Source organism: Pleurodeles waltl, unplaced genomic scaffold (assembly GCF_031143425.1).
Source record: "Pleurodeles waltl isolate 20211129_DDA unplaced genomic scaffold, aPleWal1.hap1.20221129 scaffold_380, whole genome shotgun sequence".
In the NCBI taxonomy this organism is placed as follows: Eukaryota; Metazoa; Chordata; class Amphibia; order Caudata; family Salamandridae; genus Pleurodeles; species Pleurodeles waltl.
The window spans coordinates 61,316-89,197 of record NW_027150087.1 but is presented as its reverse complement, the minus strand read 5'-3'; the positions used below and the strand labels follow the sequence as shown (position 1 = coordinate 89,197).

General features: G+C 49.7%; 29 non-coding genes across 29 annotated transcripts; all 29 read right to left on the bottom strand.

The window, feature by feature from the left end:
* Window positions 1-253: 253 nt before the first annotated feature.
* TRNAS-UGA (transfer RNA serine (anticodon UGA)) lies at window positions 254-335 on the bottom strand. Its single transcript has one exon. It is a non-coding gene; the product is annotated as a tRNA-Ser (tRNA).
* A 222-nt stretch (window positions 336-557) lies between these two features.
* TRNAS-AGA (transfer RNA serine (anticodon AGA)) lies at window positions 558-639 on the bottom strand. Its single transcript has one exon. It is a non-coding gene; the product is annotated as a tRNA-Ser (tRNA).
* A 1,862-nt stretch (window positions 640-2,501) lies between these two features.
* TRNAS-UGA (transfer RNA serine (anticodon UGA)) lies at window positions 2,502-2,583 on the bottom strand. The gene has a single exon. It is a non-coding gene; the product is annotated as a tRNA-Ser (tRNA).
* A 570-nt stretch (window positions 2,584-3,153) lies between these two features.
* On the bottom strand, window positions 3,154-3,235 carry TRNAS-UGA (transfer RNA serine (anticodon UGA)). Its single transcript has one exon. It is a non-coding gene; the product is annotated as a tRNA-Ser (tRNA).
* A 222-nt stretch (window positions 3,236-3,457) lies between these two features.
* On the bottom strand, window positions 3,458-3,539 carry TRNAS-AGA (transfer RNA serine (anticodon AGA)). Its single transcript has one exon. It is a non-coding gene; the product is annotated as a tRNA-Ser (tRNA).
* A 1,862-nt stretch (window positions 3,540-5,401) lies between these two features.
* TRNAS-CGA (transfer RNA serine (anticodon CGA)) lies at window positions 5,402-5,483 on the bottom strand. Its single transcript has one exon. It is a non-coding gene; the product is annotated as a tRNA-Ser (tRNA).
* Window positions 5,484-6,053: 570 nt separating this feature from the next.
* On the bottom strand, window positions 6,054-6,135 carry TRNAS-UGA (transfer RNA serine (anticodon UGA)). Its single transcript has one exon. It is a non-coding gene; the product is annotated as a tRNA-Ser (tRNA).
* Window positions 6,136-6,357: 222 nt separating this feature from the next.
* Window positions 6,358-6,439, bottom strand: TRNAS-AGA (transfer RNA serine (anticodon AGA)). Its single transcript has one exon. It is a non-coding gene; the product is annotated as a tRNA-Ser (tRNA).
* A 1,862-nt stretch (window positions 6,440-8,301) lies between these two features.
* TRNAS-UGA (transfer RNA serine (anticodon UGA)) lies at window positions 8,302-8,383 on the bottom strand. Its single transcript has one exon. It is a non-coding gene; the product is annotated as a tRNA-Ser (tRNA).
* A 570-nt stretch (window positions 8,384-8,953) lies between these two features.
* TRNAS-UGA (transfer RNA serine (anticodon UGA)) lies at window positions 8,954-9,035 on the bottom strand. Its single transcript has one exon. It is a non-coding gene; the product is annotated as a tRNA-Ser (tRNA).
* Window positions 9,036-9,257: 222 nt separating this feature from the next.
* TRNAS-AGA (transfer RNA serine (anticodon AGA)) lies at window positions 9,258-9,339 on the bottom strand. The gene has a single exon. It is a non-coding gene; the product is annotated as a tRNA-Ser (tRNA).
* A 1,862-nt stretch (window positions 9,340-11,201) lies between these two features.
* Window positions 11,202-11,283, bottom strand: TRNAS-CGA (transfer RNA serine (anticodon CGA)). The gene has a single exon. It is a non-coding gene; the product is annotated as a tRNA-Ser (tRNA).
* Window positions 11,284-11,853: 570 nt separating this feature from the next.
* On the bottom strand, window positions 11,854-11,935 carry TRNAS-UGA (transfer RNA serine (anticodon UGA)). Its single transcript has one exon. It is a non-coding gene; the product is annotated as a tRNA-Ser (tRNA).
* Window positions 11,936-12,157: 222 nt separating this feature from the next.
* TRNAS-AGA (transfer RNA serine (anticodon AGA)) lies at window positions 12,158-12,239 on the bottom strand. Its single transcript has one exon. It is a non-coding gene; the product is annotated as a tRNA-Ser (tRNA).
* A 1,862-nt stretch (window positions 12,240-14,101) lies between these two features.
* Window positions 14,102-14,183, bottom strand: TRNAS-UGA (transfer RNA serine (anticodon UGA)). The gene has a single exon. It is a non-coding gene; the product is annotated as a tRNA-Ser (tRNA).
* A 570-nt stretch (window positions 14,184-14,753) lies between these two features.
* TRNAS-UGA (transfer RNA serine (anticodon UGA)) lies at window positions 14,754-14,835 on the bottom strand. The gene has a single exon. It is a non-coding gene; the product is annotated as a tRNA-Ser (tRNA).
* Window positions 14,836-15,057: 222 nt separating this feature from the next.
* Window positions 15,058-15,139, bottom strand: TRNAS-AGA (transfer RNA serine (anticodon AGA)). The gene has a single exon. It is a non-coding gene; the product is annotated as a tRNA-Ser (tRNA).
* A 1,862-nt stretch (window positions 15,140-17,001) lies between these two features.
* TRNAS-UGA (transfer RNA serine (anticodon UGA)) lies at window positions 17,002-17,083 on the bottom strand. Its single transcript has one exon. It is a non-coding gene; the product is annotated as a tRNA-Ser (tRNA).
* Window positions 17,084-17,653: 570 nt separating this feature from the next.
* TRNAS-UGA (transfer RNA serine (anticodon UGA)) lies at window positions 17,654-17,735 on the bottom strand. Its single transcript has one exon. It is a non-coding gene; the product is annotated as a tRNA-Ser (tRNA).
* A 222-nt stretch (window positions 17,736-17,957) lies between these two features.
* TRNAS-AGA (transfer RNA serine (anticodon AGA)) lies at window positions 17,958-18,039 on the bottom strand. Its single transcript has one exon. It is a non-coding gene; the product is annotated as a tRNA-Ser (tRNA).
* A 1,852-nt stretch (window positions 18,040-19,891) lies between these two features.
* TRNAS-UGA (transfer RNA serine (anticodon UGA)) lies at window positions 19,892-19,973 on the bottom strand. The gene has a single exon. It is a non-coding gene; the product is annotated as a tRNA-Ser (tRNA).
* Window positions 19,974-20,543: 570 nt separating this feature from the next.
* On the bottom strand, window positions 20,544-20,625 carry TRNAS-UGA (transfer RNA serine (anticodon UGA)). Its single transcript has one exon. It is a non-coding gene; the product is annotated as a tRNA-Ser (tRNA).
* A 222-nt stretch (window positions 20,626-20,847) lies between these two features.
* On the bottom strand, window positions 20,848-20,929 carry TRNAS-AGA (transfer RNA serine (anticodon AGA)). The gene has a single exon. It is a non-coding gene; the product is annotated as a tRNA-Ser (tRNA).
* Window positions 20,930-22,791: 1,862 nt separating this feature from the next.
* Window positions 22,792-22,873, bottom strand: TRNAS-UGA (transfer RNA serine (anticodon UGA)). Its single transcript has one exon. It is a non-coding gene; the product is annotated as a tRNA-Ser (tRNA).
* Window positions 22,874-23,443: 570 nt separating this feature from the next.
* Window positions 23,444-23,525, bottom strand: TRNAS-UGA (transfer RNA serine (anticodon UGA)). The gene has a single exon. It is a non-coding gene; the product is annotated as a tRNA-Ser (tRNA).
* Window positions 23,526-23,747: 222 nt separating this feature from the next.
* TRNAS-AGA (transfer RNA serine (anticodon AGA)) lies at window positions 23,748-23,829 on the bottom strand. The gene has a single exon. It is a non-coding gene; the product is annotated as a tRNA-Ser (tRNA).
* Window positions 23,830-25,691: 1,862 nt separating this feature from the next.
* Window positions 25,692-25,773, bottom strand: TRNAS-CGA (transfer RNA serine (anticodon CGA)). The gene has a single exon. It is a non-coding gene; the product is annotated as a tRNA-Ser (tRNA).
* A 570-nt stretch (window positions 25,774-26,343) lies between these two features.
* TRNAS-UGA (transfer RNA serine (anticodon UGA)) lies at window positions 26,344-26,425 on the bottom strand. Its single transcript has one exon. It is a non-coding gene; the product is annotated as a tRNA-Ser (tRNA).
* Window positions 26,426-26,647: 222 nt separating this feature from the next.
* On the bottom strand, window positions 26,648-26,729 carry TRNAS-AGA (transfer RNA serine (anticodon AGA)). The gene has a single exon. It is a non-coding gene; the product is annotated as a tRNA-Ser (tRNA).
* Between the last annotated feature and the right edge of the window lie 1,153 nt (window positions 26,730-27,882).

Below are 27,882 nucleotides of genomic sequence, written 5' to 3'. Positions count from 1 at the left end.
GAGATGATAACTGAAGTTCTTTCCCAATCTCCTTGGCTATTACTCGACATGTGTCTTCTCGACAGCTGGGGTGCACAAGTGGCAGGAGTGCCAGACAGGTAGTCTCATGCCTTCTCCGGCCACTCTTTTGATCCCATTCCCTGCCCAGTGTTTCGCCTTCCTTAGCTCTATTGAGAGTGATAGCTATATTCGGCCTGCTTGTGCAGATGCCATTTAATATGAAGTATAAAATATCACCAAAGGTGAAGTAGCACGTAGTCGGCAGGATTTGAACCTACGCGGGGAGACCCCAATGGATTTCAAGTCCATCGCCTTAACCACTCGGCCACGACTACTTGCTAAAAGCTATGGTCCATTTTCAACGTAGCTCGTTTCTATTTCTGCTGGCGGTCTAGCCTCTGGACAGAAGCAGTCCTTTTCTAGAGAGGAAGGCCACAATGGCAAAAGTTTGAGCCCTCCCAGGCCGCTGACCCTATTAGTCCTGCTTTTGGAGCCCGCATTTATGCCAGAAGGTATTTCAAAGAATTATGGGAAAATACTGTTCACAAAAGGGACAGCGTAGTTGGCAGGATTCGAACCTGCGCGGGGATACCCCAATGGATTTCTAGTCCATCGCCTTAACCACTCGGCCACAACTACCCACACAAGTGAATCTCAACAGGGCACTTTACCTCCATCCGTAGTCTTTTTTCTTTCCGTTCACTGGACCATTTTCCCTGCTCTCCTATACATCATTCCTATTCCACAGAAGACTTTCTAAAGCGTCTCAAGCTAAAAGCAGGCATGCATGTGAAATTAGCACTCCTTGTATGTTCATGTTTTGAGACGGGGGAAAAAAATCAGGCCGGAAGAGGTGGTAGCTTTAACGTCAGGGAGATGGCAGCCACGATAGGCACCATGGCAAAACTTCTGTCTTGGAGGCCATGAATGGACTCCACAGAGAGACGGGTTGGTCTTTACAGGTATGAAAAGAAGTGCCTCGTCCAATCTAGGGCCTGTGGCTAGGCGTTTCCTGAGCTGAATTCTCCTTGGAGGAGAGTGGGCGTGTTCAGTTTCTCTGCAGACTAGTGCCTGACAGGTGAGGGAGGGGGAGCAGGATGCATTTGGCCTGGGTTCATATCTTTCTTCTGTGGCTTTAATGGTCTTTGCTTCATATTCTGTTTTACTGACTGCTTTGCATAGAGGCTGCTCCCTTGTTCTCCCACGCAGGAGGCCCTGAAGAGGAATCCCAAAAATGTCATCTGACGTAGTCGGCAGGATTTGAACATACTCGTGGAGACGCCAAATGATATCTAGTCCATCGCCTTAACCACTTGGTAACGACTACTTGGCTCTGCAAGCGGTGCCCCTTTCAACATAGCCCTTCATGTCTTCACAGGCAACCTCACTGGCTCCAGTCATTCCGCTCTGCTCCTTCCTCTTCCTCAGCAATCCTTTGCACTGGCAAGGTGCTTCTCAAAAAACAAATATAGGCACTCCTGCCAATCCACAAGTATTCCGAAGGCTTTGCTGAGGCCCTCTGCAGCCCTTCTTCTTTACAGCACATCAACTGCTGACCTTTGTTTGCCCTAAGGCTTCTGCTTCCATATTGGAGTCATCCCAGGCTTTGGTGATCCCAGCCGTCAGCCCAGCACCTCAGTTGAGCCTTTGAAAGGCTGTCAGGCCCTGCTCCTCTTTCTGTCTTGATATTCTAGCCACATTACTTAATAGGTGAGTGGAGGCGGGCCCAAGAGAGGGTAGTCTCTATGCAAATGAAGTGCTTGGGCATACCTGGGAGTGTCCTTCTGCAAGCCATTCAGCCTCCTGGCTGGTGGCAGGTTTGTTGAGGAGAGCAAGGCCGTGTTGGGCCAGTCCCAAAGCAAAGGCGAGCTCCTTCAGCAGGAGTCCATTTATGCGAGGGACCCTAAGTTACTCAGGCATATATAATAATCACCTTTAGCCCTTATAGAGAGGTTTTGGCCGATCGTGGCCGATCGGGGCCAAAGGGGCGGTGGGGTCAGAAGGCTCAGGGTAAGGGCCTCAGTAGCCTCACCTCTCTTGTTGCCCTAGGTTGCACTGTGGTCTGGGACCTGGCCAAACGCCAATCCTTTTTAACCACACCTGCAGCTCTGCCTAGGCCGAGAAGCAACAGCAGAGAGCTTCCTTCCTGCCCCTTCCTGTGCTTCCCACCAACCTCCTAAATTGACCCCTGTAGAGGAGCTAGATGCCTTGTCCTTCCCAAAAACAATTTATCCAGGCACTCACCCCAGACAGCAGGCTCGAAAAGCACAGGCAAGGCTTCTCTGCAGCTCCCCAAAATAGACAGACACAGTGTCTGAGAAGCTGTAGGCCTGGGCAGCGTACTCCTTGAGAGTTTTCATGCTGGCATTGCACAGTGCATTGTTTCACATTCTTGTCTTTGTTTTACCTGTGCTCTCAACGTTGTTGAATAATACATGCTTATTCCTGGGAAAGGAGGCATCCAAGGAAAAACCTAACACATCATTGTGAAAGAGCACCGACGTAGTCGGCAGGATTTGAACCTGCGCGGGGACACCCCAATGGATTTCAAGTCCATCGCCTTAACCACTCGGCCACGACTACTCACGAGGGGTGGCTGCCACTTAAGCTGAGGTTCTCACTCTCACAGCAGTCTTTTTCTTTCCCTCAGTTCACTCTGCTCCACTGCCTTCCCATCTTTGCCTATCCGTTCTACTGCAAAAAATACACTCGGTCCATACCTGCATACTGACGTGACTCAAAGGCACTATTATAAAGTTCATGTTCCTGGCCAGAGAAAAGCAAAAAGGAGGTTGTAAAAGAATGCAGTTATGACACTTTAGGAAAATAATGACACTGTCAGACGCCCCAATAAGGCTACTTCCTTCATGCATCTGATACCTCAGATGGAACTTACTGGCGAGATGATAACTGAAGTTCTTTCCCAATCTCCTTGGCTATTACTCGACATGTGTCTTCTCGACAGCTGGGGTGCACAAGTGGCAGGAGTGCCAGACAGGTAGTCTCATGCCTTCTCCGGCCACTCTTTTGATCCCATTCCCTGCCCAGTGTTTCGCCTTCCTTAGCTCTATTGAGAGTGATAGCTATATTCGGCCTGCTTGTGCAGATGCCATTTAATATGAAGTATAAAATATCACCAAAGGTGAAGTAGCACGTAGTCGGCAGGATTTGAACCTACGCGGGGAGACCCCAATGGATTTCAAGTCCATCGCCTTAACCACTCGGCCACAACTACTTGCTTAAAGCTATGGTCCATTTTCAACGTAGCTCGTTTCTATTTCTGCTGGCGGTCTAGCCTCTGGACAGAAGCAGTCCTTTTCTAGAGAGGAAGGCCACAATGGCAAAAGTTTGAGCCCTCCCAGGCCGCTGACCCTATTAGTCCTGCTTTTGGAGCCCGCATTTATGCCAGAAGGTATTTCAAAGAATTATGGGAAAATACTGTTCACAAAAGGGACAGCGTAGTTGGCAGGATTCGAACCTGCGCGGGGATACCCCAATGGATTTCTAGTCCATCGCCTTAACCACTCGGCCACAACTACCCACACAAGTGAATCTCAACAGGGCACTTTACCTCCATCCGTAGTCTTTTTTCTTTCCGTTCACTGGACCATTTTCCCTGCTCTCCTATACATCATTCCTATTCCACAGAAGACTTTCTAAAGCGTCTCAAGCTAAAAGCAGGCATGCATGTGAAATTAGCACTCCTTGTATGTTCATGTTTTGAGACGGGGGAAAAAAATCAGGCCGGAAGAGGTGGTAGCTTTAACGTCAGGGAGATGGCAGCCACGATAGGCACCATGGCAAAACTTCTGTCTTGGAGGCCATGAATGGACTCCACAGAGAGACGGGTTGGTCTTTACAGGTATGAAAAGAAGTGCCTCGTCCAATCTAGGGCCTGTGGCTAGGCGTTTCCTGAGCTGAATTCTCCTTGGAGGAGAGTGGGCGTGTTCAGTTTCTCTGCAGACTAGTGCCTGACAGGTGAGGGAGGGGGAGCAGGATGCATTTGGCCTGGGTTCATATCTTTCTTCTGTGGCTTTAATGGTCTTTGCTTCATATTCTGTTTTACTGACTGCTTTGCATAGAGGCTGCTCCCTTGTTCTCCCACGCAGGAGGCCCTGAAGAGGAATCCCAAAAATGTCATCTGACGTAGTCGGCAGGATTTGAACATACTCGTGGAGACGGCAAATGATATCTAGTCCATCGCCTTAACCACTTGGTAACGACTACTTGGCTCTGCAAGCGGTGCCCCTTTCAACATAGCCCTTCATGTCTTCACAGGCAACCTCACTGGCTCCAGTCATTCCGCTCTGCTCCTTCCTCTTCCTCAGCAATCCTTTGCACTGGCAAGGTGCTTCTCAAAAAACAAATATAGGCACTCCTGCCAATCCACAAGTATTCCGAAGGCTTTGCTGAGGCCCTCTGCAGCCCTTCTTCTTTACAGCACATCAACTGCTGACCTTTGTTTGCCCTAAGGCTTCTGCTTCCATATTGGAGTCATCCCAGGCTTTGGTGATCCCAGCCGTCAGCCCAGCACCTCAGTTGAGCCTTTGAAAGGCTGTCAGGCCCTGCTCCTCTTTCTGTCTTGATATTCTAGCCACATTACTTAATAGGTGAGTGGAGGCGGGCCCAAGAGAGGGTAGTCTCTATGCAAATGAAGTGCTTGGGCATACCTGGGAGTGTCCTTCTGCAAGCCATTCAGCCTCCTGGCTGGTGGCAGGTTTGTTGAGGAGAGCAAGGCCGTGTTGGGCCAGTCCCAAAGCAAAGGCGAGCTCCTTCAGCAGGAGTCCATTTATGCGAGGGACCCTAAGTTACTCAGGCATATATAATAATCACCTTTAGCCCTTATAGAGAGGTTTTGGCCGATCGTGGCCGATCGGGGCCAAAGGGGCGGTGGGGTCAGAAGGCTCAGGGTAAGGGCCTCAGTAGCCTCACCTCTCTTGTTGCCCTAGGTTGCACTGTGGTCTGGGACCTGGCCAAACGCCAATCCTTTTTAACCACACCTGCAGCTCTGCCTAGGCCGAGAAGCAACAGCAGAGAGCTTCCTTCCTGCCCCTTCCTGTGCTTCCCACCAACCTCCTAAATTGACCCCTGTAGAGGAGCTAGCTGCCTTGTCCTTCCCAACAACAATTTATCCAGGCACTCACCCCAGACAGCAGGCTCGAAAAGCACAGGCAAGGCTTCTCTGCAGCTCCCCAAAATAGACAGACACAGTGTCTGAGAAGCTGTAGGCCTGGGCAGCGTACTCCTTGAGAGTTTTCATGCTGGCATTGCACAGTGCATTGTTTCACATTCTTGTCTTTGTTTTACCTGTGCTCTCAACGTTGTTGAATAATACATGCTTATTCCTGGGAAAGGAGGCATCCAAGGAAAAACCTAACACATCATTGTGAAAGAGCACCGACGTAGTCGGTAGGATTTGAACCTGCGCGGGGACACCCCAATGGATTTCGAGTCCATCGCCTTAACCACTCGGCCACGACTACTCACGAGGGGTGGCTGCCACTTAAGCTGAGGTTCTCACTCTCACAGCAGTCTTTTTCTTTCCCTCAGTTCACTCTGCTCCACTGCCTTCCCATCTTTGCCTATCCGTTCTACTGCAAAAAATACACTCGGTCCATACCTGCATACTGACGTGACTCAAAGGCACTATTATAAAGTTCATGTTCCTGGCCAGAGAAAAGCAAAAAGGAGGTTGTAAAAGAATGCAGTTATGACACTTTAGGAAAATAATGACACTGTCAGACGCCCCAATAAGGCTACTTCCTTCATGCATCTGATACCTCAGATGGAACTTACTGGCGAGATGATAACTGAAGTTCTTTCCCAATCTCCTTGGCTATTACTCGACATGTGTCTTCTCGACAGCTGGGGTGCACAAGTGGCAGGAGTGCCAGACAGGTAGTCTCATGCCTTCTCCGGCCACTCTTTTGATCCCATTCCCTGCCCAGTGTTTCGCCTTCCTTAGCTCTATTGAGAGTGATAGCTATATTCGGCCTGCTTGTGCAGATGCCATTTAATATGAAGTATAAAATATCACCAAAGGTGAAGTAGCACGTAGTCGGCAGGATTTGAACCTACGCGGGGAGACCCCAATGGATTTCAAGTCCATCGCCTTAACCACTCGGCCACGACTACTTGCTTAAAGCTATGGTCCATTTTCAACGTAGCTCGTTTCTATTTCTGCTGGCGGTCTAGCCTCTGGACAGAAGCAGTCCTTTTCTAGAGAGGAAGGCCACAATGGCAAAAGTTTGAGCCCTCCCAGGCCGCTGACCCTATTAGTCCTGCTTTTGGAGCCCGCATTTATGCCAGTAGGTATTTCAAAGAATTATGGGAAAATACTGTTCACAAAAGGGACAGCGTAGTTGGCAGGATTCGAACCTGCGCGGGGATACCCCAATGGATTTCTAGTCCATCGCCTTAACCACTCGGCCACAACTACCCACACAAGTGAATCTCAACAGGGCACTTTACCTCCATCCGTAGTCTTTTTTCTTTCCGTTCACTGGACCATTTTCCCTGCTCTCCTATACATCATTCCTATTCCACAGAAGACTTTCTAAAGCGTCTCAAGCTAAAAGCAGGCATGCATGTGAAATTAGCACTCCTTGTATGTTCATGTTTTGAGACGGGGGAAAAAAATCAGGCCGGAAGAGGTGGTAGCTTTAACGTCAGGGAGATGGCAGCCACGATAGGCACCATGGCAAAACTTCTGTCTTGGAGGCCATGAATGGACTCCACAGAGAGACGGGTTGGTCTTTACAGGTATGAAAAGAAGTGCCTCGTCCAATCTAGGGCCTGTGGCTAGGCGTTTCCTGAGCTGAATTCTCCTTGGAGGAGAGTGGGCGTGTTCAGTTTCTCTGCAGACTAGTGCCTGACAGGTGAGGGAGGGGGAGCAGGATGCATTTGGCCTGGGTTCATATCTTTCTTCTGTGGCTTTAATGGTCTTTGCTTCATATTCTGTTTTACTGACTGCTTTGCATAGAGGCTGCTCCCTTGTTCTCCCACGCAGGAGGCCCTGAAGAGGAATCCCAAAAATGTCATCTGACGTAGTCGGCAGGATTTGAACATACTCGTGGAGACGCCAAATGATATCTAGTCCATCGCCTTAACCACTTGGTAACGACTACTTGGCTCTGCAAGCGGTGCCCCTTTCAACATAGCCCTTCATGTCTTCACAGGCAACCTCACTGGCTCCAGTCATTCCGCTCTGCTCCTTCCTCTTCCTCAGCAATCCTTTGCACTGGCAAGGTGCTTCTCAAAAAACAAATATAGGCACTCCTGCCAATCCACAAGTATTCCGAAGGCTTTGCTGAGGCCCTCTGCAGCCCTTCTTCTTTACAGCACATCAACTGCTGACCTTTGTTTGCCCTAAGGCTTCTGCTTCCATATTGGAGTCATCCCAGGCTTTGGTGATCCCAGCCGTCAGCCCAGCACCTCAGTTGAGCCTTTGAAAGGCTGTCAGGCCCTGCTCCTCTTTCTGTCTTGATATTCTAGCCACATTACTTAATAGGTGAGTGGAGGCGGGCCCAAGAGAGGGTAGTCTCTATGCAAATGAAGTGCTTGGGCATACCTGGGAGTGTCCTTCTGCAAGCCATTCAGCCTCCTGGCTGGTGGCAGGTTTGTTGAGGAGAGCAAGGCCGTGTTGGGCCAGTCCCAAAGCAAAGGCGAGCTCCTTCAGCAGGAGTCCATTTATGCGAGGGACCCTAAGTTACTCAGGCATATATAATAATCACCTTTAGCCCTTATAGAGAGGTTTTGGCCGATCGTGGCCGATCGGGGCCAAAGGGGCGGTGGGGTCAGAAGGCTCAGGGTAAGGGCCTCAGTAGCCTCACCTCTCTTGTTGCCCTAGGTTGCACTGTGGTCTGGGACCTGGCCAAACGCCAATCCTTTTTAACCACACCTGCAGCTCTGCCTAGGCCGAGAAGCAACAGCAGAGAGCTTCCTTCCTGCCCCTTCCTGTGCTTCCCACCAACCTCCTAAATTGACCCCTGTAGAGGAGCTAGATGCCTTGTCCTTCCCAAAAACAATTTATCCAGGCACTCACCCCAGACAGCAGGCTCGAAAAGCACAGGCAAGGCTTCTCTGCAGCTCCCCAAAATAGACAGACACAGTGTCTGAGAAGCTGTAGGCCTGGGCAGCGTACTCCTTGAGAGTTTTCATGCTGGCATTGCACAGTGCATTGTTTCACATTCTTGTCTTTGTTTTACCTGTGCTCTCAACGTTGTTGAATAATACATGCTTATTCCTGGGAAAGGAGGCATCCAAGGAAAAACCTAACACATCATTGTGAAAGAGCACCGACGTAGTCGGCAGGATTTGAACCTGCGCGGGGACACCCCAATGGATTTCAAGTCCATCGCCTTAACCACTCGGCCACGACTACTCACGAGGGGTGGCTGCCACTTAAGCTGAGGTTCTCACTCTCACAGCAGTCTTTTTCTTTCCCTCAGTTCACTCTGCTCCACTGCCTTCCCATCTTTGCCTATCCGTTCTACTGCAAAAAATACACTCGGTCCATACCTGCATACTGACGTGACTCAAAGGCACTATTATAAAGTTCATGTTCCTGGCCAGAGAAAAGCAAAAAGGAGGTTGTAAAAGAATGCAGTTATGACACTTTAGGAAAATAATGACACTGTCAGACGCCCCAATAAGGCTACTTCCTTCATGCATCTGATACCTCAGATGGAACTTACTGGCGAGATGATAACTGAAGTTCTTTCCCAATCTCCTTGGCTATTACTCGACATGTGTCTTCTCGACAGCTGGGGTGCACAAGTGGCAGGAGTGCCAGACAGGTAGTCTCATGCCTTCTCCGGCCACTCTTTTGATCCCATTCCCTGCCCAGTGTTTCGCCTTCCTTAGCTCTATTGAGAGTGATAGCTATATTCGGCCTGCTTGTGCAGATGCCATTTAATATGAAGTATAAAATATCACCAAAGGTGAAGTAGCACGTAGTCGGCAGGATTTGAACCTACGCGGGGAGACCCCAATGGATTTCAAGTCCATCGCCTTAACCACTCGGCCACGACTACTTGCTTAAAGCTATGGTCCATTTTCAACGTAGCTCGTTTCTATTTCTGCTGGCGGTCTAGCCTCTGGACAGAAGCAGTCCTTTTCTAGAGAGGAAGGCCACAATGGCAAAAGTTTGAGCCCTCCCAGGCCGCTGACCCTATTAGTCCTGCTTTTGGAGCCCGCATTTATGCCAGAAGGTATTTCAAAGAATTATGGGAAAATACTGTTCACAAAAGGGACAGCGTAGTTGGCAGGATTCGAACCTGCGCGGGGATACCCCAATGGATTTCTAGTCCATCGCCTTAACCACTCGGCCACAACTACCCACACAAGTGAATCTCAACAGGGCACTTTACCTCCATCCGTAGTCTTTTTTCTTTCCGTTCACTGGACCATTTTCCCTGCTCTCCTATACATCATTCCTATTCCACAGAAGACTTTCTAAAGCGTCTCAAGCTAAAAGCAGGCATGCATGTGAAATTAGCACTCCTTGTATGTTCATGTTTTGAGACGGGGGAAAAAAATCAGGCCGGAAGAGGTGGTAGCTTTAACGTCAGGGAGATGGCAGCCACGATAGGCACCATGGCAAAACTTCTGTCTTGGAGGCCATGAATGGACTCCACAGAGAGACGGGTTGGTCTTTACAGGTATGAAAAGAAGTGCCTCGTCCAATCTAGGGCCTGTGGCTAGGCGTTTCCTGAGCTGAATTCTCCTTGGAGGAGAGTGGGCGTGTTCAGTTTCTCTGCAGACTAGTGCCTGACAGGTGAGGGAGGGGGAGCAGGATGCATTTGGCCTGGGTTCATATCTTTCTTCTGTGGCTTTAATGGTCTTTGCTTCATATTCTGTTTTACTGACTGCTTTGCATAGAGGCTGCTCCCTTGTTCTCCCACGCAGGAGGCCCTGAAGAGGAATCCCAAAAATGTCATCTGACGTAGTCGGCAGGATTTGAACATACTCGTGGAGACGCCAAATGATATCTAGTCCATCGCCTTAACCACTTGGTAACGACTACTTGGCTCTGCAAGCGGTGCCCCTTTCAACATAGCCCTTCCTGTCTTCACAGGCAACCTCACTGGCTCCAGTCATTCCGCTCTGCTCCTTCCTCTTCCTCAGCAATCCTTTGCACTGGCAAGGTGCTTCTCAAAAAACAAATATAGGCACTCCTGCCAATCCACAAGTATTCCGAAGGCTTTGCTGAGGCCCTCTGCAGCCCTTCTTCTTTACAGCACATCAACTGCTGACCTTTGTTTGCCCTAAGGCTTCTGCTTCCATATTGGAGTCATCCCAGGCTTTGGTGATCCCAGCCGTCAGCCCAGCACCTCAGTTGAGCCTTTGAAAGGCTGTCAGGCCCTGCTCCTCTTTCTGTCTTGATATTCTAGCCACATTACTTAATAGGTGAGTGGAGGCGGGCCCAAGAGAGGGTAGTCTCTATGCAAATGAAGTGCTTGGGCATACCTGGGAGTGTCCTTCTGCAAGCCATTCAGCCTCCTGGCTGGTGGCAGGTTTGTTGAGGAGAGCAAGGCCGTGTTGGGCCAGTCCCAAAGCAAAGGCGAGCTCCTTCAGCAGGAGTCCATTTATGCGAGGGACCCTAAGTTACTCAGGCATATATAATAATCACCTTTAGCCCTTATAGAGAGGTTTTGGCCGATCGTGGCCGATCGGGGCCAAAGGGGCGGTGGGGTCAGAAGGCTCAGGGTAAGGGCCTCAGTAGCCTCACCTCTCTTGTTGCCCTAGGTTGCACTGTGGTCTGGGACCTGGCCAAACGCCAATCCTTTTTAACCACACCTGCAGCTCTGCCTAGGCCGAGAAGCAACAGCAGAGAGCTTCCTTCCTGCCCCTTCCTGTGCTTCCCACCAACCTCCTAAATTGACCCCTGTAGAGGAGCTAGATGCCTTGTCCTTCCCAAAAACAATTTATCCAGGCACTCACCCCAGACAGCAGGCTCGAAAAGCACAGGCAAGGCTTCTCTGCAGCTCCCCAAAATAGACAGACACAGTGTCTGAGAAGCTGTAGGCCTGGGCAGCGTACTCCTTGAGAGTTTTCATGCTGGCATTGCACAGTGCATTGTTTCACATTCTTGTCTTTGTTTTACCTGTGCTCTCAACGTTGTTGAATAATACATGCTTATTCCTGGGAAAGGAGGCATCCAAGGAAAAACCTAACACATCATTGTGAAAGAGCACCGACGTAGTCGGCAGGATTTGAACCTGCGCGGGGACACCCCAATGGATTTCGAGTCCATCGCCTTAACCACTCGGCCACGACTACTCACGAGGGGTGGCTGCCACTTAAGCTGAGGTTCTCACTCTCACAGCAGTCTTTTTCTTTCCCTCAGTTCACTCTGCTCCACTGCCTTCCCATCTTTGCCTATCCGTTCTACTGCAAAAAATACACTCGGTCCATACCTGCATACTGACGTGACTCAAAGGCACTATTATAAAGTTCATGTTCCTGGCCAGAGAAAAGCAAAAAGGAGGTTGTAAAAGAATGCAGTTATGACACTTTAGGAAAATAATGACACTGTCAGACGCCCCACTAAGGCTACTTCCTTCATGCATCTGATACCTCAGATGGAACTTACTGGCGAGATGATAACTGAAGTTCTTTCCCAATCTCCTTGGCTATTACTCGACATGTGTCTTCTCGACAGCTGGGGTGCACAAGTGGCAGGAGTGCCAGACAGGTAGTCTCATGCCTTCTCCGGCCACTCTTTTGATCCCATTCCCTGCCCAGTGTTTCGCCTTCCTTAGCTCTATTGAGAGTGATAGCTATATTCGGCCTGCTTGTGCAGATGCCATTTAATATGAAGTATAAAATATCACCAAAGGTGAAGTAGCACGTAGTCGGCAGGATTTGAACCTACGCGGGGAGACCCCAATGGATTTCAAGTCCATCGCCTTAACCACTCGGCCACGACTACTTGCTTAAAGCTATGGTCCATTTTCAACGTAGCTCGTTTCTATTTCTGCTGGCGGTCTAGCCTCTGGACAGAAGCAGTCCTTTTCTAGAGAGGAAGGCCACAATGGCAAAAGTTTGAGCCCTCCCAGGCCGCTGACCCTATTAGTCCTGCTTTTGGAGCCCGCATTTATGCCAGTAGGTATTTCAAAGAATTATGGGAAAATACTGTTCACAAAAGGGACAGCGTAGTTGGCAGGATTCGAACCTGCGCGGGGATACCCCAATGGATTTCTAGTCCATCGCCTTAACCACTCGGCCACAACTACCCACACAAGTGAATCTCAACAGGGCACTTTACCTCCATCCGTAGTCTTTTTTCTTTCCGTTCACTGGACCATTTTCCCTGCTCTCCTATACATCATTCCTATTCCACAGAAGACTTTCTAAAGCGTCTCAAGCTAAAAGCAGGCATGCATGTGAAATTAGCACTCCTTGTATGTTCATGTTTTGAGACGGGGGAAAAAAATCAGGCCGGAAGAGGTGGTAGCTTTAACGTCAGGGAGATGGCAGCCACGATAGGCACCATGGCAAAACTTCTGTCTTGGAGGCCATGAATGGACTCCACAGAGAGACGGGTTGGTCTTTACAGGTATGAAAAGAAGTGCCTCGTCCAATCTAGGGCCTGTGGCTAGGCGTTTCCTGAGCTGAATTCTCCTTGGAGGAGAGTGGGCGTGTTCAGTTTCTCTGCAGACTAGTGCCTGACAGGTGAGGGAGGGGGAGCAGGATGCATTTGGCCTGGGTTCATATCTTTCTTCTGTGGCTTTAATGGTCTTTGCTTCATATTCTGTTTTACTGACTGCTTTGCATAGAGGCTGCTCCCTTGTTCTCCCACGCAGGAGGCCCTGAAGAGGAATCCCAAAAATGTCATCTGACGTAGTCGGCAGGATTTGAACATACTCGTGGAGACGCCAAATGATATCTAGTCCATCGCCTTAACCACTTGGTAACGACTACTTGGCTCTGCAAGCGGTGCCCCTTTCAACATAGCCCTTCATGTCTTCACAGGCAACCTCACTGGCTCCAGTCATTCCGCTCTGCTCCTTCCTCTTCCTCAGCAATCCTTTGCACTGGCAAGGTGCTTCTCAAAAAACAAATATAGGCACTCCTGCCAATCCACAAGTATTCCGAAGGCTTTGCTGAGGCCCTCTGCAGCCCTTCTTCTTTACAGCACATCAACTGCTGACCTTTGTTTGCCCTAAGGCTTCTGCTTCCATATTGGAGTCATCCCAGGCTTTGGTGATCCCAGCCGTCAGCCCAGCACCTCAGTTGAGCCTTTGAAAGGCTGTCAGGCCCTGCTCCTCTTTCTGTCTTGATATTCTAGCCACATTACTTAATAGGTGAGTGGAGGCGGGCCCAAGAGAGGGTAGTCTCTATGCAAATGAAGTGCTTGGGCATACCTGGGAGTGTCCTTCTGCAAGCCATTCAGCCTCCTGGCTGGTGGCAGGTTTGTTGAGGAGAGCAAGGCCGTGTTGGGCCAGTCCCAAAGCAAAGGCGAGCTCCTTCAGCAGGAGTCCATTTATGCGAGGGACCCTAAGTTACTCAGGCATATATAATAATCACCTTTAGCCCTTATAGAGAGGTTTTGGCCGATCGTGGCCGATCGGGGCCAAAGGGGCGGTGGGGTCAGAAGGCTCAGGGTAAGGGCCTCAGTAGCCTCACCTCTCTTGTTGCCCTAGGTTGCACTGTGGTCTGGGACCTGGCCAAACGCCAATCCTTTTTAACCACACCTGCAGCTCTGCCTAGGCCGAGAAGCAACAGCAGAGAGCTTCCTTCCTGCCCCTTCCTGTGCTTCCCACCAACCTCCTAAATTGACCCCTGTAGAGGAGCTAGATGCCTTGTCCTTCCCAAAAACAATTTATCCAGGCACTCACCCCAGACAGCAGGCTCGAAAAGCACAGGCAAGGCTTCTCTGCAGCTCCCCAAAATAGACAGACACAGTGTCTGAGAAGCTGTAGGCCTGGGCAGCGTACTCCTTGAGAGTTTTCATGCTGGCATTGCACAGTGCATTGTTTCACATTCTTGTCTTTGTTTTACCTGTGCTCTCAACGTTGTTGAATAATACATGCTTATTCCTGGGAAAGGAGGCATCCAAGGAAAAACCTAACACATCATTGTGAAAGAGCACCGACGTAGTCGGCAGGATTTGAACCTGCGCGGGGACACCCCAATGGATTTCAAGTCCATCGCCTTAACCACTCGGCCACGACTACTCACGAGGGGTGGCTGCCACTTAAGCTGAGGTTCTCACTCTCACAGCAGTCTTTTTCTTTCCCTCAGTTCACTCTGCTCCACTGCCTTCCCATCTTTGCCTATCCGTTCTACTGCAAAAAATACACTCGGTCCATACCTGCATACTGACGTGACTCAAAGGCACTATTATAAAGTTCATGTTCCTGGCCAGAGAAAAGCAAAAAGGAGGTTGTAAAAGAATGCAGTTATGACACTTTAGGAAAATAATGACACTGTCAGACGCCCCAATAAGGCTACTTCCTTCATGCATCTGATACCTCAGATGGAACTTACTGGCGAGATGATAACTGAAGTTCTTTCCCAATCTCCTTGGCTATTACTCGACATGTGTCTTCTCGACAGCTGGGGTGCACAAGTGGCAGGAGTGCCAGACAGGTAGTCTCATGCCTTCTCCGGCCACTCTTTTGATCCCATTCCCTGCCCAGTGTTTCGCCTTCCTTAGCTCTATTGAGAGTGATAGCTATATTCGGCCTGCTTGTGCAGATGCCATTTAATATGAAGTATAAAATATCACCAAAGGTGAAGTAGCACGTAGTCGGCAGGATTTGAACCTACGCGGGGAGACCCCAATGGATTTCAAGTCCATCGCCTTAACCACTCGGCCACGACTACTTGCTTAAAGCTATGGTCCATTTTCAACGTAGCTCGTTTCTATTTCTGCTGGCGGTCTAGCCTCTGGACAGAAGCAGTCCTTTTCTAGAGAGGAAGGCCACAATGGCAAAAGTTTGAGCCCTCCCAGGCCGCTGACCCTATTAGTCCTGCTTTTGGAGCCCGCATTTATGCCAGTAGGTATTTCAAAGAATTATGGGAAAATACTGTTCACAAAAGGGACAGCGTAGTTGGCAGGATTCGAACCTGCGCGGGGATACCCCAATGGATTTCTAGTCCATCGCCTTAACCACTCGGCCACAACTACCCACACAAGTGAATCTCAACAGGGCACTTTACCTCCATCCGTAGTCTTTTTTCTTTCCGTTCACTGGACCATTTTCCCTGCTCTCCTATACATCATTCCTATTCCACAGAAGACTTTCTAAAGCGTCTCAAGCTAAAAGCAGGCATGCATGTGAAATTAGCACTCCTTGTATGTTCATGTTTTGAGACGGGGGAAAAAAATCAGGCCGGAAGAGGTGGTAGCTTTAACGTCAGGGAGATGGCAGCCACGATAGGCACCATGGCAAAACTTCTGTCTTGGAGGCCATGAATGGACTCCACAGAGAGACGGGTTGGTCTTTACAGGTATGAAAAGAAGTGCCTCGTCCAATCTAGGGCCTGTGGCTAGGCGTTTCCTGAGCTGAATTCTCCTTGGAGGAGAGTGGGCGTGTTCAGTTTCTCTGCAGACTAGTGCCTGACAGGTGAGGGAGGGGGAGCAGGATGCATTTGGCCTGGGTTCATATCTTTCTTCTGTGGCTTTAATGGTCTTTGCTTCATATTCTGTTTTACTGACTGCTTTGCATAGAGGCTGCTCCCTTGTTCTCCCACGCAGGAGGCCCTGAAGAGGAATCCCAAAAATGTCATCTGACGTAGTCGGCAGGATTTGAACATACTCGTGGAGACGCCAAATGATATCTAGTCCATCGCCTTAACCACTTGGTAACGACTACTTGGCTCTGCAAGCGGTGCCCCTTTCAACATAGCCCTTCATGTCTTCACAGGCAACCTCACTGGCTCCAGTCATTCCGCTCTGCTCCTTCCTCTTCCTCAGCAATCCTTTGCACTGGCAAGGTGCTTCTCAAAAAACAAATATAGGCACTCCTGCCAATCCACAAGTATTCCGAAGGCTTTGCTGAGGCCCTCTGCAGCCCTTCTTCTTTACAGCACATCAACTGCTGACCTTTGTTTGCCCTAAGGCTTCTGCTTCCATATTGGAGTCATCCCAGGCTTTGGTGATCCCAGCCGTCAGCCCAGCACCTCAGTTGAGCCTTTGAAAGGCTGTCAGGCCCTGCTCCTCTTTCTGTCTTGATATTCTAGCCACATTACTTAATAGGTGAGTGGAGGCGGGCCCAAGAGAGGGTAGTCTCTATGCAAATGAAGTGCTTGGGCATACCTGGGAGTGTCCTTCTGCAAGCCATTCAGCCTCCTGGCTGGTGGCAGGTTTGTTGAGGAGAGCAAGGCCGTGTTGGGCCAGTCCCAAAGCAAAGGCGAGCTCCTTCAGCAGGAGTCCATTTATGCGAGGGACCCTAAGTTACTCAGGCATATATAATAATCACCTTTAGCCCTTATAGAGAGGTTTTGGCCGATCGTGGCCGATCGGGGCCAAAGGGGCGGTGGGGTCAGAAGGCTCAGGGTAAGGGCCTCAGTAGCCTCACCTCTCTTGTTGCCCTAGGTTGCACTGTGGTCTGGGACCTGGCCAAACGCCAATCCTTTTTAACCACACCTGCAGCTCTGCCTAGGCCGAGAAGCAACAGCAGAGAGCTTCCTTCCTGCCCCTTCCTGTGCTTCCCACCAACCTCCTAAATTGACCCCTGTAGAGGAGCTAGATGCCTTGTCCTTCCCAAAAACAATTTATCCAGGCACTCACCCCAGACAGCAGGCTCGAAAAGCACAGGCAAGGCTTCTCTGCAGCTCCCCAAAATAGACAGACACAGTGTCTGAGAAGCTGTAGGCCTGGGCAGCGTACTCCTTGAGAGTTTTCATGCTGGCATTGCACAGTGCATTGTTTCACATTCTTGTCTTTGTTTTACCTGTGCTCTCAACGTTGTTGAATAATACATGCTTATTCCTGGGAAAGGAGGCATCCAAGGAAAAACCTAACACATCATTGTGAAAGAGCACCGACGTAGTCGGCAGGATTTGAACCTGCGCGGGGACACCCCAATGGATTTCAAGTCCATCGCCTTAACCACTCGGCCACGACTACTCACGAGGGGTGGCTGCCACTTAAGCTGAGGTTCTCACTCTCACAGCAGTCTTTTTCTTTCCCTCAGTTCACTCTGCTCCACTGCCTTCCCATCTTTGCCTATCCGTTCTACTGCAAAAAATACACTCGGTCCATACCTGCATACTGACGTGACTCAAAGGCACTATTATAAAGTTCATGTTCCTGGCCAGAGAAAAGCAAAAAGGAGGTTGTAAAAGAATGCAGTTATGACACTTTAGGAAAATAATGACACTGTCAGACGCCCCACTAAGGCTACTTCCTTCATGCATCTGATACCTCAGATGGAACTTACTGGCGAGATGATAACTGAAGTTCTTTCCCAATCTCCTTGGCTATTACTCGACATGTGTCTTCTCGACAGCTGGGGTGCACAAGTGGCAGGAGTGCCAGACAGGTAGTCTCATGCCTTCTCCGGCCACTCTTTTGATCCCATTCCCTGCCCAGTGTTTCGCCTTCCTTAGCTCTATTGAGAGTGATAGCTATATTCGGCCTGCTTGTGCAGATGCCATTTAATATGAAGTATAAAATATCACCAAAGGTGAAGTAGCACGTAGTCGGCAGGATTTGAACCTACGCGGGGAGACCCCAATGGATTTCAAGTCCATCGCCTTAACCACTCGGCCACGACTACTTGCTTAAAGCTATGGTCCATTTTCAACGTAGCTCGTTTCTATTTCTGCTGGCGGTCTAGCCTCTGGACAGAAGCAGTCCTTTTCTAGAGAGGAAGGCCACAATGGCAAAAGTTTGAGCCCTCCCAGGCCGCTGACCCTATTAGTCCTGCTTTTGGAGCCCGCATTTATGCCAGTAGGTATTTCAAAGAATTATGGGAAAATACTGTTCACAAAAGGGACAGCGTAGTTGGCAGGATTCGAACCTGCGCGGGGATACCCCAATGGATTTCTAGTCCATCGCCTTAACCACTCGGCCACAACTACCCACACAAGTGAATCTCAACAGGGCACTTTACCTCCATCCGTAGTCTTTTTTCTTTCCGTTCACTGGACCATTTTCCCTGCTCTCCTATACATCATTCCTATTCCACAGAAGACTTTCTAAAGCGTCTCAAGCTAAAAGCAGGCATGCATGTGAAATTAGCACTCCTTGTATGTTCATGTTTTGAGACGGGGGAAAAAAATCAGGCCGGAAGAGGTGGTAGCTTTAACGTCAGGGAGATGGCAGCCACGATAGGCACCATGGCAAAACTTCTGTCTTGGAGGCCATGAATGGACTCCACAGAGAGACGGGTTGGTCTTTACAGGTATGAAAAGAAGTGCCTCGTCCAATCTAGGGCCTGTGGCTAGGCGTTTCCTGAGCTGAATTCTCCTTGGAGGAGAGTGGGCGTGTTCAGTTTCTCTGCAGACTAGTGCCTGACAGGTGAGGGAGGGGGAGCAGGATGCATTTGGCCTGGGTTCATATCTTTCTTCTGTGGCTTTAATGGTCTTTGCTTCATATTCTGTTTTACTGACTGCTTTGCATAGAGGCTGCTCCCTTGTTCTCCCACGCAGGAGGCCCTGAAGAGGAATCCCAAAAATGTCATCTGACGTAGTCGGCAGGATTTGAACATACTCGTGGAGACGCCAAATGATATCTAGTCCATCGCCTTAACCACTTGGTAACGACTACTTGGCTCTGCAAGCGGTGCCCCTTTCAACATAGCCCTTCATGTCTTCACAGGCAACCTCACTGGCTCCAGTCATTCCGCTCTGCTCCTTCCTCTTCCTCAGCAATCCTTTGCACTGGCAAGGTGCTTCTCAAAAAACAAATATAGGCACTCCTGCCAATCCACAAGTATTCCGAAGGCTTTGCTGAGGCCCTCTGCAGCCCTTCTTCTTTACAGCACATCAACTGCTGACCTTTGTTTGCCCTAAGGCTTCTGCTTCCATATTGGAGTCATCCCAGGCTTTGGTGATCCCAGCCGTCAGCCCAGCACCTCAGTTGAGCCTTTGAAAGGCTGTCAGGCCCTGCTCCTCTTTCTGTCTTGATATTCTAGCCACATTACTTAATAGGTGAGTGGAGGCGGGCCCAAGAGAGGGTAGTCTCTATGCAAATGAAGTGCTTGGGCATACCTGGGAGTGTCCTTCTGCAAGCCATTCAGCCTCCTGGCTGGTGGCAGGTTTGTTGAGGAGAGCAAGGCCGTGTTGGGCCAGTCCCAAAGCAAAGGCGAGCTCCTTCAGCAGGAGTCCATTTATGCGAGGGACCCTAAGTTACTCAGGCATATATAATAATCACCTTTAGCCCTTATAGAGAGGTTTTGGCCGATCGGGGCCAAAGGGGCGGTGGGGTCAGAAGGCTCAGGGTAAGGGCCTCAGTAGCCTCACCTCTCTTGTTGCCCTAGGTTGCACTGTGGTCTGGGACCTGGCCAAACGCCAATCCTTTTTAACCACACCTGCAGCTCTGCCTAGGCCGAGAAGCAACAGCAGAGAGCTTCCTTCCTGCCCCTTCCTGTGCTTCCCACCAACCTCCTAAATTGACCCCTGTAGAGGAGCTAGATGCCTTGTCCTTCCCAAAAACAATTTATCCAGGCACTCACCCCAGACAGCAGGCTCGAAAAGCACAGGCAAGGCTTCTCTGCAGCTCCCCAAAATAGACAGACACAGTGTCTGAGAAGCTGTAGGCCTGGGCAGCGTACTCCTTGAGAGTTTTCATGCTGGCATTGCACAGTGCATTGTTTCACATTCTTGTCTTTGTTTTACCTGTGCTCTCAACGTTGTTGAATAATACATGCTTATTCCTGGGAAAGGAGGCATCCAAGGAAAAACCTAACACATCATTGTGAAAGAGCACCGACGTAGTCGGCAGGATTTGAACCTGCGCGGGGACACCCCAATGGATTTCAAGTCCATCGCCTTAACCACTCGGCCACGACTACTCACGAGGGGTGGCTGCCACTTAAGCTGAGGTTCTCACTCTCACAGCAGTCTTTTTCTTTCCCTCAGTTCACTCTGCTCCACTGCCTTCCCATCTTTGCCTATCCGTTCTACTGCAAAAAATACACTCGGTCCATACCTGCATACTGACGTGACTCAAAGGCACTATTATAAAGTTCATGTTCCTGGCCAGAGAAAAGCAAAAAGGAGGTTGTAAAAGAATGCAGTTATGACACTTTAGGAAAATAATGACACTGTCAGACGCCCCAATAAGGCTACTTCCTTCATGCATCTGATACCTCAGATGGAACTTACTGGCGAGATGATAACTGAAGTTCTTTCCCAATCTCCTTGGCTATTACTCGACATGTGTCTTCTCGACAGCTGGGGTGCACAAGTGGCAGGAGTGCCAGACAGGTAGTCTCATGCCTTCTCCGGCCACTCTTTTGATCCCATTCCCTGCCCAGTGTTTCGCCTTCCTTAGCTCTATTGAGAGTGATAGCTATATTCGGCCTGCTTGTGCAGATGCCATTTAATATGAAGTATAAAATATCACCAAAGGTGAAGTAGCACGTAGTCGGCAGGATTTGAACCTACGCGGGGAGACCCCAATGGATTTCAAGTCCATCGCCTTAACCACTCGGCCACGACTACTTGCTTAAAGCTATGGTCCATTTTCAACGTAGCTCGTTTCTATTTCTGCTGGCGGTCTAGCCTCTGGACAGAAGCAGTCCTTTTCTAGAGAGGAAGGCCACAATGGCAAAAGTTTGAGCCCTCCCAGGCCGCTGACCCTATTAGTCCTGCTTTTGGAGCCCGCATTTATGCCAGTAGGTATTTCAAAGAATTATGGGAAAATACTGTTCACAAAAGGGACAGCGTAGTTGGCAGGATTCGAACCTGCGCGGGGATACCCCAATGGATTTCTAGTCCATCGCCTTAACCACTCGGCCACAACTACCCACACAAGTGAATCTCAACAGGGCACTTTACCTCCATCCGTAGTCTTTTTTCTTTCCGTTCACTGGACCATTTTCCCTGCTCTCCTATACATCATTCCTATTCCACAGAAGACTTTCTAAAGCGTCTCAAGCTAAAAGCAGGCATGCATGTGAAATTAGCACTCCTTGTATGTTCATGTTTTGAGACGGGGGAAAAAAATCAGGCCGGAAGAGGTGGTAGCTTTAACGTCAGGGAGATGGCAGCCACGATAGGCACCATGGCAAAACTTCTGTCTTGGAGGCCATGAATGGACTCCACAGAGAGACGGGTTGGTCTTTACAGGTATGAAAAGAAGTGCCTCGTCCAATCTAGGGCCTGTGGCTAGGCGTTTCCTGAGCTGAATTCTCCTTGGAGGAGAGTGGGCGTGTTCAGTTTCTCTGCAGACTAGTGCCTGACAGGTGAGGGAGGGGGAGCAGGATGCATTTGGCCTGGGTTCATATCTTTCTTCTGTGGCTTTAATGGTCTTTGCTTCATATTCTGTTTTACTGACTGCTTTGCATAGAGGCTGCTCCCTTGTTCTCCCACGCAGGAGGCCCTGAAGAGGAATCCCAAAAATGTCATCTGACGTAGTCGGCAGGATTTGAACATACTCGTGGAGACGCCAAATGATATCTAGTCCATCGCCTTAACCACTTGGTAACGACTACTTGGCTCTGCAAGCGGTGCCCCTTTCAACATAGCCCTTCATGTCTTCACAGGCAACCTCACTGGCTCCAGTCATTCCGCTCTGCTCCTTCCTCTTCCTCAGCAATCCTTTGCACTGGCAAGGTGCTTCTCAAAAAACAAATATAGGCACTCCTGCCAATCCACAAGTATTCCGAAGGCTTTGCTGAGGCCCTCTGCAGCCCTTCTTCTTTACAGCACATCAACTGCTGACCTTTGTTTGCCCTAAGGCTTCTGCTTCCATATTGGAGTCATCCCAGGCTTTGGTGATCCCAGCCGTCAGCCCAGCACCTCAGTTGAGCCTTTGAAAGGCTGTCAGGCCCTGCTCCTCTTTCTGTCTTGATATTCTAGCCACATTACTTAATAGGTGAGTGGAGGCGGGCCCAAGAGAGGGTAGTCTCTATGCAAATGAAGTGCTTGGGCATACCTGGGAGTGTCCTTCTGCAAGCCATTCAGCCTCCTGGCTGGTGGCAGGTTTGTTGAGGAGAGCAAGGCCGTGTTGGGCCAGTCCCAAAGCAAAGGCGAGCTCCTTCAGCAGGAGTCCATTTATGCGAGGGACCCTAAGTTACTCAGGCATATATAATAATCACCTTTAGCCCTTATAGAGAGGTTTTGGCCGATCGTGGCCGATCGGGGCCAAAGGGGCGGTGGGGTCAGAAGGCTCAGGGTAAGGGCCTCAGTAGCCTCACCTCTCTTGTTGCCCTAGGTTGCACTGTGGTCTGGGACCTGGCCAAACGCCAATCCTTTTTAACCACACCTGCAGCTCTGCCTAGGCCGAGAAGCAACAGCAGAGAGCTTCCTTCCTGCCCCTTCCTGTGCTTCCCACCAACCTCCTAAATTGACCCCTGTAGAGGAGCTAGATGCCTTGTCCTTCCCAAAAACAATTTATCCAGGCACTCACCCCAGACAGCAGGCTCGAAAAGCACAGGCAAGGCTTCTCTGCAGCTCCCCAAAATAGACAGACACAGTGTCTGAGAAGCTGTAGGCCTGGGCAGCGTACTCCTTGAGAGTTTTCATGCTGGCATTGCACAGTGCATTGTTTCACATTCTTGTCTTTGTTTTACCTGTGCTCTCAACGTTGTTGAATAATACATGCTTATTCCTGGGAAAGGAGGCATCCAAGGAAAAACCTAACACATCATTGTGAAAGAGCACCGACGTAGTCGGCAGGATTTGAACCTGCGCGGGGACACCCCAATGGATTTCAAGTCCATCGCCTTAACCACTCGGCCACGACTACTCACGAGGGGTGGCTGCCACTTAAGCTGAGGTTCTCACTCTCACAGCAGTCTTTTTCTTTCCCTCAGTTCACTCTGCTCCACTGCCTTCCCATCTTTGCCTATCCGTTCTACTGCAAAAAATACACTCGGTCCATACCTGCATACTGACGTGACTCAAAGGCACTATTATAAAGTTCATGTTCCTGGCCAGAGAAAAGCAAAAAGGAGGTTGTAAAAGAATGCAGTTATGACACTTTAGGAAAATAATGACACTGTCAGACGCCCCAATAAGGCTACTTCCTTCATGCATCTGATACCTCAGATGGAACTTACTGGCGAGATGATAACTGAAGTTCTTTCCCAATCTCCTTGGCTATTACTCGACATGTGTCTTCTCGACAGCTGGGGTGCACAAGTGGCAGGAGTGCCAGACAGGTAGTCTCATGCCTTCTCCGGCCACTCTTTTGATCCCATTCCCTGCCCAGTGTTTCGCCTTCCTTAGCTCTATTGAGAGTGATAGCTATATTCGGCCTGCTTGTGCAGATGCCATTTAATATGAAGTATAAAATATCACCAAAGGTGAAGTAGCACGTAGTCGGCAGGATTTGAACCTACGCGGGGAGACCCCAATGGATTTCAAGTCCATCGCCTTAACCACTCGGCCACGACTACTTGCTTAAAGCTATGGTCCATTTTCAACGTAGCTCGTTTCTATTTCTGCTGGCGGTCTAGCCTCTGGACAGAAGCAGTCCTTTTCTAGAGAGGAAGGCCACAATGGCAAAAGTTTGAGCCCTCCCAGGCCGCTGACCCTATTAGTCCTGCTTTTGGAGCCCGCATTTATGCCAGAAGGTATTTCAAAGAATTATGGGAAAATACTGTTCACAAAAGGGACAGCGTAGTTGGCAGGATTCGAACCTGCGCGGGGATACCCCAATGGATTTCTAGTCCATCGCCTTAACCACTCGGCCACAACTACCCACACAAGTGAATCTCAACAGGGCACTTTACCTCCATCCGTAGTCTTTTTTCTTTCCGTTCACTGGACCATTTTCCCTGCTCTCCTATACATCATTCCTATTCCACAGAAGACTTTCTAAAGCGTCTCAAGCTAAAAGCAGGCATGCATGTGAAATTAGCACTCCTTGTATGTTCATGTTTTGAGACGGGGGAAAAAAATCAGGCCGGAAGAGGTGGTAGCTTTAACGTCAGGGAGATGGCAGCCACGATAGGCACCATGGCAAAACTTCTGTCTTGGAGGCCATGAATGGACTCCACAGAGAGACGGGTTGGTCTTTACAGGTATGAAAAGAAGTGCCTCGTCCAATCTAGGGCCTGTGGCTAGGCGTTTCCTGAGCTGAATTCTCCTTGGAGGAGAGTGGGCGTGTTCAGTTTCTCTGCAGACTAGTGCCTGACAGGTGAGGGAGGGGGAGCAGGATGCATTTGGCCTGGGTTCATATCTTTCTTCTGTGGCTTTAATGGTCTTTGCTTCATATTCTGTTTTACTGACTGCTTTGCATAGAGGCTGCTCCCTTGTTCTCCCACGCAGGAGGCCCTGAAGAGGAATCCCAAAAATGTCATCTGACGTAGTCGGCAGGATTTGAACATACTCGTGGAGACGCCAAATGATATCTAGTCCATCGCCTTAACCACTTGGTAACGACTACTTGGCTCTGCAAGCGGTGCCCCTTTCAACATAGCCCTTCCTGTCTTCACAGGCAACCTCACTGGCTCCAGTCATTCCGCTCTGCTCCTTCCTCTTCCTCAGCAATCCTTTGCACTGGCAAGGTGCTTCTCAAAAAACAAATATAGGCACTCCTGCCAATCCACAAGTATTCCGAAGGCTTTGCTGAGGCCCTCTGCAGCCCTTCTTCTTTACAGCACATCAACTGCTGACCTTTGTTTGCCCTAAGGCTTCTGCTTCCATATTGGAGTCATCCCAGGCTTTGGTGATCCCAGCCGTCAGCCCAGCACCTCAGTTGAGCCTTTGAAAGGCTGTCAGGCCCTGCTCCTCTTTCTGTCTTGATATTCTAGCCACATTACTTAATAGGTGAGTGGAGGCGGGCCCAAGAGAGGGTAGTCTCTATGCAAATGAAGTGCTTGGGCATACCTGGGAGTGTCCTTCTGCAAGCCATTCAGCCTCCTGGCTGGTGGCAGGTTTGTTGAGGAGAGCAAGGCCGTGTTGGGCCAGTCCCAAAGCAAAGGCGAGCTCCTTCAGCAGGAGTCCATTTATGCGAGGGACCCTAAGTTACTCAGGCATATATAATAATCACCTTTAGCCCTTATAGAGAGGTTTTGGCCGATCGTGGCCGATCGGGGCCAAAGGGGCGGTGGGGTCAGAAGGCTCAGGGTAAGGGCCTCAGTAGCCTCACCTCTCTTGTTGCCCTAGGTTGCACTGTGGTCTGGGACCTGGCCAAACGCCAATCCTTTTTAACCACACCTGCAGCTCTGCCTAGGCCGAGAAGCAACAGCAGAGAGCTTCCTTCCTGCCCCTTCCTGTGCTTCCCACCAACCTCCTAAATTGACCCCTGTAGAGGAGCTAGATGCCTTGTCCTTCCCAAAAACAATTTATCCAGGCACTCACCCCAGACAGCAGGCTCGAAAAGCACAGGCAAGGCTTCTCTGCAGCTCCCCAAAATAGACAGACACAGTGTCTGAGAAGCTGTAGGCCTGGGCAGCGTACTCCTTGAGAGTTTTCATGCTGGCATTGCACAGTGCATTGTTTCACATTCTTGTCTTTGTTTTACCTGTGCTCTCAACGTTGTTGAATAATACATGCTTATTCCTGGGAAAGGAGGCATCCAAGGAAAAACCTAACACATCATTGTGAAAGAGCACCGACGTAGTCGGCAGGATTTGAACCTGCGCGGGGACACCCCAATGGATTTCGAGTCCATCGCCTTAACCACTCGGCCACGACTACTCACGAGGGGTGGCTGCCACTTAAGCTGAGGTTCTCACTCTCACAGCAGTCTTTTTCTTTCCCTCAGTTCACTCTGCTCCACTGCCTTCCCATCTTTGCCTATCCGTTCTACTGCAAAAAATACACTCGGTCCATACCTGCATACTGACGTGACTCAAAGGCACTATTATAAAGTTCATGTTCCTGGCCAGAGAAAAGCAAAAAGGAGGTTGTAAAAGAATGCAGTTATGACACTTTAGGAAAATAATGACACTGTCAGACGCCCCACTAAGGCTACTTCCTTCATGCATCTGATACCTCAGATGGAACTTACTGGCGAGATGATAACTGAAGTTCTTTCCCAATCTCCTTGGCTATTACTCGACATGTGTCTTCTCGACAGCTGGGGTGCACAAGTGGCAGGAGTGCCAGACAGGTAGTCTCATGCCTTCTCCGGCCACTCTTTTGATCCCATTCCCTGCCCAGTGTTTCGCCTTCCTTAGCTCTATTGAGAGTGATAGCTATATTCGGCCTGCTTGTGCAGATGCCATTTAATATGAAGTATAAAATATCACCAAAGGTGAAGTAGCACGTAGTCGGCAGGATTTGAACCTACGCGGGGAGACCCCAATGGATTTCAAGTCCATCGCCTTAACCACTCGGCCACGACTACTTGCTTAAAGCTATGGTCCATTTTCAACGTAGCTCGTTTCTATTTCTGCTGGCGGTCTAGCCTCTGGACAGAAGCAGTCCTTTTCTAGAGAGGAAGGCCACAATGGCAAAAGTTTGAGCCCTCCCAGGCCGCTGACCCTATTAGTCCTGCTTTTGGAGCCCGCATTTATGCCAGTAGGTATTTCAAAGAATTATGGGAAAATACTGTTCACAAAAGGGACAGCGTAGTTGGCAGGATTCGAACCTGCGCGGGGATACCCCAATGGATTTCTAGTCCATCGCCTTAACCACTCGGCCACAACTACCCACACAAGTGAATCTCAACAGGGCACTTTACCTCCATCCGTAGTCTTTTTTCTTTCCGTTCACTGGACCATTTTCCCTGCTCTCCTATACATCATTCCTATTCCACAGAAGACTTTCTAAAGCGTCTCAAGCTAAAAGCAGGCATGCATGTGAAATTAGCACTCCTTGTATGTTCATGTTTTGAGACGGGGGAAAAAAATCAGGCCGGAAGAGGTGGTAGCTTTAACGTCAGGGAGATGGCAGCCACGATAGGCACCATGGCAAAACTTCTGTCTTGGAGGCCATGAATGGACTCCACAGAGAGACGGGTTGGTCTTTACAGGTATGAAAAGAAGTGCCTCGTCCAATCTAGGGCCTGTGGCTAGGCGTTTCCTGAGCTGAATTCTCCTTGGAGGAGAGTGGGCGTGTTCAGTTTCTCTGCAGACTAGTGCCTGACAGGTGAGGGAGGGGGAGCAGGATGCATTTGGCCTGGGTTCATATCTTTCTTCTGTGGCTTTAATGGTCTTTGCTTCATATTCTGTTTTACTGACTGCTTTGCATAGAGGCTGCTCCCTTGTTCTCCCACGCAGGAGGCCCTGAAGAGGAATCCCAAAAATGTCATCTGACGTAGTCGGCAGGATTTGAACATACTCGTGGAGACGCCAAATGATATCTAGTCCATCGCCTTAACCACTTGGTAACGACTACTTGGCTCTGCAAGCGGTGCCCCTTTCAACATAGCCCTTCCTGTCTTCACAGGCAACCTCACTGGCTCCAGTCATTCCGCTCTGCTCCTTCCTCTTCCTCAGCAATCCTTTGCACTGGCAAGGTGCTTCTCAAAAAACAAATATAGGCACTCCTGCCAATCCACAAGTATTCCGAAGGCTTTGCTGAGGCCCTCTGCAGCCCTTCTTCTTTACAGCACATCAACTGCTGACCTTTGTTTGCCCTAAGGCTTCTGCTTCCATATTGGAGTCATCCCAGGCTTTGGTGATCCCAGCCGTCAGCCCAGCACCTCAGTTGAGCCTTTGAAAGGCTGTCAGGCCCTGCTCCTCTTTCTGTCTTGATATTCTAGCCACATTACTTAATAGGTGAGTGGAGGCGGGCCCAAGAGAGGGTAGTCTCTATGCAAATGAAGTGCTTGGGCATACCTGGGAGTGTCCTTCTGCAAGC